General features: G+C 46.2%; 1 protein-coding gene across 1 annotated transcript in view; it reads right to left on the bottom strand.

The window, feature by feature from the left end:
* TMEM169 (transmembrane protein 169) overlaps nt 1–7,357 on the bottom strand; it is a 30,570-nt gene extending 23,213 nt beyond the window's left edge. The window contains exon 1 of the mRNA XM_004427532.3: nt 7,289–7,357. The gene's annotated coding sequence lies outside the window, so the exon portion shown is untranslated. The remainder of the gene's footprint in view (nt 1–7,288) is intronic.
* Between the last annotated feature and the right edge of the window lie 46 nt (nt 7,358–7,403).

Here is a 7,403-nt window from a genome sequence, read left to right on the forward strand (position 1 = left end):
GATCACTTAGAAACTCCACACTTCACGGCAGCCCCAGTTGGCAGGAAAGACTGAAAAGATGAACCACACATTAAAGAAAATGATTGCCAAAATCTGTCAGAAGCTAACATAACCTGGGATAAGGTGTTGCCCTCTGCCCTGTGGAGGATCCATGTAGCAGAAGGAAATAGCGGTCAGGTGGCACTTAAAATTTTTAAATGAGATTCTAGCTTTTGTTCATGAGTTCACCTCACAGGTCCCCGTTCCCATCAGATGTTCCACTCCACCACATCAAGGCAGGTGACTAGGTTCTCCTTAAGTCTTGGAAGGAGCGTGGACTAGAGGATCAACTAACCCCCAAGTGGACCAGGCCTTATGAAGTCCTCCTGACCACCCCTTCATCAGTCAAATTGGCCGGAGTCAAGCCGTGGATTCATCACACCTGAGTGAGGCTTGCCAGAGCACTCAGAAACTGAAAAGAAAACACTGGTCTTGTGAGCCCCTGAAAGACCTTAAGCTGCTGTTCCAGGTTCAGACAGCCGACACTAAACAGTCAGATAAGCAAGCCCAATTGGGTTCTTGCATTTTGGGTTCTGGAAATTTGGGTTAGTCAAATATGGAATCTCAAGTAATGATAATGCAAAAAGCAAAATATAGCCCAGTACTCGAAAGTATTTTCAATCTCAGGTTGAAAACTTGCCTTCCTCAGTTTCCCCATCTTTGCCCCCTTTCAGCAGGAAGTAGCCAGAAGGATCGACACCCTGCTCCCTACAAGAATCAGGAAGGGAAAAAAGACAGTGGGGGTTAAAGCTGGGTATCTGAGGGGTACTGTAGATATTAAACCAATTTGCTGTTTTTTCCTGTTTAACTTGAGGGGTGACTCAGGGGTCTTGAGGATTTGTGAGCTTGTTTTGCAGAAGAAAGAGAAATGCCTTTGGGGAGGTTGAGATCACCAGATGGCCAATCACTGGATTGATGGATGGCCAACCCTCAGCAGCTGTTGAAGCCCAGAAGTCAGATTGCCCAGAGGCTTATCGGGAGTGACCCCTTTGTTTCCCTGAAGCCCCTCCTGCCAAGTCCCTTAGCTCATAAAACCCCCCTGCTTTCTGTTCCAGAGGAGGTGGATTTGAGAGAACCTGGGCTCCCACCTTAACTCATTTTGGCCAATTCGAATAACTCTTTCTCATCTCCAAGCACTGATGTCTCAGTGTTTGGCTTGCTGGGCATCGGGCACACAAACTTGAGATTAAGAGGTTTGGTATCAAGATCACCTTGAGCCATAGGGCTTTATGTCTGGCCAGAAACAAAGTCATTTTAGATCTGGAAGCCAGGGAAGTAATTTTGCTGATGCTGAGGCCAAACGAGTGGCAAAACGAGACTACCTTCTCGCCCTTCTTCCCAGTCCCCTTGGTCTAGGTAATATTGTTCCTAGATATACTGAAAAAGAAAGAAATTTAGCACAGGAAAAAGGATTTTTGCAGGACACTTCAGAGCCAATGGTCTTGGTTTAAAAACCCATTAGGAAAGCTCTTTGTGCCCAAGGAATGACAATGGGAGCTGGTTAATGGGATTCACCAGGCTACTCATTGGGGCAAACATTCCCTGACACAATTAAGAGGCAAATTTTTTGATGGATTGGGACTAATTTCTACTATAAAACAGGTTTGTCGAGCCTGTGCTACCTGTTTGTGCACTAAAGAAACCTTGAGGGAGGCTTAAAGCCGCCTCCCCTGTCTTGGCCCGTACAAAGGCATGGCACCTACCCTGGAGAGGACTGGCAACTTGATTTTACTCAAATCCTCCTTGCCGTGGATGTAAATGATACCGGCTCAAGACAAGGTTGACATGAGGGAAGCCATGTTGTAGAAAAGAAACCCTATTGTAACTTTGAATGACCTCTGACAAACTGACCCAGCTGGGTATGCACCCTCCAGGGGATCTAATTGCTCCGTAGATTTTAGGACCCCCTACTTGTGCATGTACCTCTCAGCTGCGATAAGATGATCACTTTGTTCTTTTGAGTTCCTTAGGAATATGATGACCCCCAAACAGAGAGTCTATGCTGAGAGCCATCATCAATGAAAACTGGAAGATCTGGGGTGGCACTCCCAGTCTGTAACACCAGAGGGTCAACATTCCTAACCCCCTCCCCAATAACCCACCAGCTTATATAACTGCTGTAAGATTTTGTGTCCCTTAAGATGGTTTTTTTCAGACATTAGTCAGCCATCTTCCCTCTTGCTAGCAAGCTGTAATAAAAAAGTCCTTTTTCTCCTACCACCTTGCCTCTTGATTATTGGCATGTCTTGAGGCAAACAGAAGGCCCCACGTTTGGGCGGTATCATAAATATATCTTTTGGCCTTCATAGATGCCTTTGCAGGATGGCTCTAGATGTTTTAATTTCTGCTCAGGGTGGCACTTGTGCCATCACTAAAATTGGGTGCTGTGTATATATTCCTGATTACCATAATAAGGTCCCTACTTTACTTCAAGACATGGGAAAACAAATCAAGTCCATGTGGGACCCCACCCTCTCTTTTAATGATTGGCTAAATTCATGGTCGGGTCCTGGGTTCTGGATGACTATCAAAGCTCTCCTTATTGGATTAGCAGGCTTCTTGATTCTGTTAATTGCGATATGCTGTCTTTTCCACTGTTTATCTGTCAGTTGCCAATAAGGACTCACTTCCTTAACTTCGCCCTCTCGACAGACGATTCTCTCTCATCTTGAAACGGTCACTACCTTGTCTGCACTTGACTCTGCAGCGGCCACATTTCGGTCATCTGAGGCCCCCGGTTCCAGTCACATGATCCCCGTTTAGGGACAGCTCTATGCCCATACTCAGCAGGAAGTAGATATAGAAGATGGACCTTCACCCGTTTCCCAAAGATTTTTGGGATCAAGGGTTCAGAGGGAAATATGACGTGGTTGAAACCTTGTCTATGACTCGTTTTACAATTTCCAATTCTTTCCATGAGACTTCATTCAGTCTTTCATTACTCATTCACCTCTGACTAGGAGCGAAGGAATTTACCTCAGGAGGTAATCAATGACTTTACTCTCCTGCCTATGTGTCACTTGAGGCAGACTGTACCTTGGAATGCAAGGGCACATCTCATTCATCCGCCCCATGCCCTAATCTTTGAGGCTAACCAGACCACCTAATACTTTCTCGTTTGACATTTCTATAGAATACTGAAAATATTCTATAGAATAGGTATGTAATGGCCCCGCACAGGGGCTTCCATGGAGCAGCTCTCTACTGCCCATGGGTCCTGCCCCCAGGCAGCTCCTTACTGCCCATGGGTCCTGTTCCCATGCTGAACACAAAGTAAAGGTGCATGAACGAACGATTGGCTCACGTCTGAAAATTCTTTTTCGACTTGTGACTCAGTGGCCCCACATCACTGTGAGCAGTATTTCTTTTGTTATTGCCAACCTACCTGGTCCTGAAAGGCTCTCCCAGTGAGGCAGGATCATCATCTAGGGAGGATCCTACTGTCTACAGAGGAAATAATTCCTGGAAGCGAGGGTAGTTGGTTACAAGGAGCTTGAGCATCTCATTTTTGTAAGAGCTGTGAGATCTGATCGCCACTCTCTGTTCTTTTGTTTGCTTATTGCCCTACCTCTCACGGCACACATACTCCTCCCACCCCCTACTCCTGCTCCCAAGATACATACATGCTAGAACATAAACTCTACAAAGGCAAGGACACTTAACTGTTGTCCACTGTTCTGTATCCTCCAGGCCTAGAACAGGACCTGGCAGGTGTTCAACAAATATTGGCTGCATATTGTGAACTGGTTAAGGGTCTTATTTATGTAACTTGTGTTACATAATATGTAACATATTACATAATATGTAACACAATTATGTAACATATTACGTAATATGTAACATAATTATGTAACATATTACATAATATGTAAATTGGCTCAGGATTGCTCTTACTTCAAGATTGGGCGGGGCTAGATGCCTCATTGACATTCCTTCAGCACCCAGATTCTGTGAATCTGAATGTTGAGAATCCCACAGACCCCTGTCAGTCTGAGCCAGCAGCTGCTTTGTGGAGGGGAGAAAATGAAGTTACCAGGCAGATGGGTGGGAGAGGGGTGGGAAGACGCATCTCAGAAGATGAAGGGAGCCAGTGCTAATGGGGTGTGACACAGTGGGAGTGTGGAAGGATCATGGCCATGGCGAGGCCTTTCTCTCCAGGACAAAGGGGGCAGTGATGCAGAGCGCAGGGTAGCATTTGATTCAGCCAAAGGAGCAGTCAACTCAGCATGGCGTGGTTGCCCTGAGACAAGATGGCTCAACCAGGAGCCGGAGTTAAAATCTGGAAACAAAGAGCCTCCAAGAGGCAAAACTATTGCTGTGCCTCCAGTCCTTTTGGGGTTAGCAGACTTTCAAACCCTGACTGAGGTCTGAGGCAAAGAGGACATGCCTCTTTATTTTTAGTAAAAGACCTCTGGGAAAGACTCCACATCTCTCTCAATCACAAGCTCTCTCTGGACTGTGATAAAAGGTTTTCTGACTGCTCTTCCTTGCAACTTCCTTGCAGCTGAGGAATGGCTCCTTCTCATCCTCAGCCAGCAAAACAGGGTGGCAGCAGTCCAGTCATCTTTTCCCTGGAGGATTGCAGAATCCCTCTCTCAGTCCACTCAGCCACCACACAGAGTCTGCAGGACAGCCAGGCCCATACTGACCAGCCCTGGGAGAGCTCCGTGAATCCACAGGTCCAGCCCAGGCCACAAACCACATTAAATTATCTCTCTGATAAAATTATCTTTAAAAGAAACTTCAAGTGTTCCTTTCTTCCAAGAAAGAAAGCCTGGAATTTTCTGGAATAAGAAAACCCTCAGAACTGAGTCAATATTTCTCTTTCTGTTAAAAAACTACTTTGTCATTGGGATCAAAGCATTAGGATTTATGCTTTTCCACAATGATACTTTGAACTTTCCTATTTAAACTTACTTCTTTTTTAAGGAGGTGATGGTGTAATTTTTAAAAATTTGGTCCTAACTATAGAACTGACTTCAGCGGTAGAAGTAAGTGGTTCCTCGATAAACCATCCAGCAAATGGGAGGTGGAAGAGATTTCTTCCCTACTTTAATGTGTAGATTGGAATCTGTCAGCAACAAAGATAGAAGGGCAAGTGTTTCTTAAAGAAGGTCAGAGAAGGGCAGGTGGATGGAGGAACAGGAAGTTATGTCTGATTCCACTCTCAACCACCATTCCCAGCTTGCTTTGTGAATTACTAGGTGGTAGGCTCAACAAAAGAATGTGTCAACGTAAATAATCCATAATCAATCTATAAATCAAAATTGGGGTGAGTTTACTATGAGCCAACTTTTGAGGACCATGGCCCAGGGCCTTCCTTCCCTAAGGAAGGAAGGGCACCGAAGAAGTGGGGTGTACAGAGTGGTTATATACCATCAAAGAGCATGTATCACATATGATTGCAATGTCCCTTTTACAATAGCCACAAGATCACCCTGCCAGAATAGCTATTGATGGACACAGCGGGGAGCAGGTCTGCTGTCTCAATGGGCGTGGCTGGTGTCAGGTCTGTTGTCTCAAGCTGGATGGTCACAGGATGAGTGCAGCAGTCAAATCCTAGCCTAGGGAGAAATGCTTATCCTTAAGTAAATGTCAGTGTGGGGGAAGTTGCATCCTTACCTTAAGGGCATTTACTCTTCTCTTTGGGACATGGCAAAGCAGATACACAATGCAGGCAACAGGCTCTTTTGGAAAAACAAACTCAGGCTGAATTAGTTTTACCCCAAATGGCTTCCTCATATGCTCCAATATATCCTATTGCTTGCCATTTATTTATCAAATGATGGCATTTGTTTGCTTTTACATTATTTTAATACCCAGCACGGGAAAATACAGTTGTGGGAGATCAAGATTTGGCCATCCTGAAATATATCTCTTTACCTAGATTGTTTTCTCTGAGGGACATTTGACCTCCCCCACTAACTGCCTAAACAATTTGACATGGTGGCTCCTTCCTGGAACAGATCTTCTGTCATGATGGCTGTAATGATAATGTAAAATAGATGTTACAATGGAAGGGGCACCAAGCCCCTTTTATCAAAAAAACTCTCTCTCTCCCTGACCACATTATCTATAGATGACCCTGAAAAGAATTGTCTTCTTGCCTTCTGAAGTCCCAGGCCACTACCTACCCTCAACACCTTCCTCGCTTTTAGCTACAATACTTAAGCAAGCAGCTTAGACAGAGGGACGAGTTGCTCATTTCTGAGTTTCTCCCATGTATACATGTTATTAAACTTGGTATTATTTTCTCCTGCTAACCTGTCTTGTTGATTATTTGGCCAGCCATAAGAACCTTAAGGGAAAAGGGCAGAGGGGCATTCTCCCTCTCTCCCCACACAGTATTCTGACATCAGGCTTAGAAACAGCATCTTGCCCAGATTGTTAAGACCACAGCATCTGACACATCCCCCAGATCTGCCAAGTTCTTAGGCAAAGTCTCACTGGGCCAGTCCAGGTGTAATCTCTCTCCAGCGGGTTGACAGCATGAAGGAAGATGAACAATGAGGAGGAGAATCTGAATAATAAATCACTGTTACAGTGCACCAAAACACAGAGGAGAAATTTCCACCCATCCTCAGGAGGCGAGTCCCCCTGTATAAGGAATGAGGATAGGATCTAGAGGATGGAATCTCAGACACACACCTACAGATGCGTTCTTGCAGGAAGCATGCACCCTTCAAGGAAAGATCCTCTTTTGAACCCATCAGTTTATGCAGCCCAGCTGAAATGGATCAGATCTCAAATCTCGTAAAGGTTGCCTCTTCCCTTCATTCCTGGGTGGGGAGAGGACGATGAGGTGGAGGAGGGCTCGAGTTTATTTTTAAAATCATTTATTATCTTGGTTTTGTGGATAACTGCAACTGTACTCCCCTCCCCCCTGACTCTCATCCCGAGGGTCCCTTCCGGGGGATGAAAGGATCTGGAAGCCGGATTTCTTCCCCCTCAGCTAAGCCTACCCCTTCCCTCCCCAGCCAGCCGCACGCAGCCGCTGGGGCCAGAGCATCGCCCGACGTCCGAGGCGGGCGGGCGCGGCAAGGCTCCGGAGCTGCACCTTCTCTTTTCTCTGATGCGCTGGAGATTTAATTTTAATTAACCGTGAAAGCTATAGCACCGAGGGTTGAATTTTTCAAAATAGAGCACGCTCCTGCTTTTTTGTCTGCTTCCCTTCTGCCTCTCCCCGCCCCCCCCGCCACTCCCTTAGCATCGAAATAAAAAAAAAAAACAAACGAACCAGGAGTCTCACCTACACGTGCCGGGGACAGAGGCTGGCAGAGGATGCTGACCGTCAGGACGCCGCCGCCTGGAGCCGTCCTTCCCTTGGAGGACGGGGAGCTGCTGCGCCGGGCGGGGCGGGGCGG

Source organism: Ceratotherium simum, chromosome 37 (genome assembly GCF_057802395.1).
Source record: "Ceratotherium simum simum isolate JZ-2026a chromosome 37, ASM5780239v1, whole genome shotgun sequence".
In the NCBI taxonomy this organism is placed as follows: Eukaryota; Metazoa; Chordata; class Mammalia; order Perissodactyla; family Rhinocerotidae; genus Ceratotherium; species Ceratotherium simum.